Raw genomic sequence first — 1,757 nt, 5'->3', positions numbered from 1 at the left:
TCATCGTCAACTCGAACTGACCCGACCCTCCTGCATTTCAAGGGTGTGTCTGCGTTTGTGGAAAAAAAAAAAAACAAAACCAAAAAAAAAAAAAACCAAAAAAAAAACAAACTGGTAACGCAATTTGAGTGGGAAAAGTGAAGGAATAGGTGTTTTGTTTGTTTGTTTGTTTGTTTGTTTGTTTTAATCAAATAATCAAATATATCATGAACGAAAGACCTATATGCAACATTAATTAATTCAATAATTATTTATTTGTGTAAGAAAGTCATTACTTTATTGTTTAAATATATTATAAAATAATTACTTGCATTGTTAGTTTTTGTAATTTTTGTATGTTAAATAATGAAATGTCAGTAATTAATTTGTTCATTAAATACATCATTAAGTAAATACTTTATTACAGAATTAATTAAAATTGGAATTAAATATATAAATGTGTCATTAAATGTGTTTTTACTTCATTAAAAGACATTCATTGTATGTAAAAGTCAAAACTATTTCACCATTTAATTATTTGCTTCATGTTGTTGTCCAATCCATGGCTTTGGTTGAGCCCCAGGGTTTTACAGCTGGTAAGACACTGTTTATGATTAAATAGTTTCCCACCAAGAGGACCTCATTCATTCATTCATTCATTTTCCGAACCGCTTATTCCAATTCAGGGTCGCGGGGAAGCTGGAGCCTATCCCAGTCGGCTTTGGGCGACAGGCAGGGTACACCCTGGACAGCTCGCCAGTCCATTGCAGGATATTCATGATATATTTAAGTAATTATTTAATGATATATTTAGTTATTAAATGAATTCATGACATATTTTATTATTCAATGATGCACATAATTCCAATACATAAGTATTTAATGATTGAATTAATGTCACATTTCAGTAATTATCTGAAGATTTTATCAATAAGGGCACTCTTTCTCCCCTATAATTGACAAGATAGTCTTACAAACTGATGATTTACTACCTTAATTGAACAGACGTGTAGTAAACACACTACAATTAACAAAATACAATGAGCAAGTATTAACAGTATGTATTTGCTTTATTCATTACACCTCATGAATGACCTTGGCCTCAATCTCAATAATCTATGCTGAAAGTGTGCTTTATCACGTGTATTTAGCGTGCATGTTTATGAAACATTTTAAACATTCCATTACTCTTTCAGGACCACAAAACCACACATGAAATATAGGCCTATATGTTGCAGCTGTACTTGACCTTAGGTTAAATCAACAGAACCTTGTAAAACTTTGTGCCGTCTACTAAGCATGACTTGTTAAATTGCGTGAGCATCCAGTGGGTAAAAAAAGTTACACCTCACACTTAACAGTAAATTTTCAACTGTGTAAGATATATATTGAAAGGTTAAAACCTTTGATTAAATTGATTGATTGAAGATTAAATAACTTTGTTACCATACATTTGTCTGCAGACTAAGAGTAGAGTCCCACAGGGAGACTCTAAACTATTTAGCCTCCAAATGATGTAGCTCTACATCAACATCAAAAGTCTCACATGTTAAATATGATACTACAGCCACCCAACTGGCTACTGAAAGTTATTGCAAGTATTGCTGCAGTTTAATATAGCCATATTAATCTATAATAGTTCCTTATGGTCTTATATCCTCACGCTGATCAGGTTAAAACATTGAGGCTTTTTTTCCTGTACTTTGGGTACAGGGATAAAAGGATTGGAGCACCAAAAAGACCCACACGGCAGAAAATGTCAGCTATTCTTTCTTGTT

Source organism: Telmatherina bonti, assembly GCF_933228915.1.
Source record: "Telmatherina bonti genome assembly, chromosome: 15".
NCBI classification, from domain to species: domain Eukaryota; kingdom Metazoa; phylum Chordata; class Actinopteri; order Atheriniformes; family Telmatherinidae; genus Telmatherina; species Telmatherina bonti.
This window is presented reverse-complemented; position numbering follows the sequence as displayed.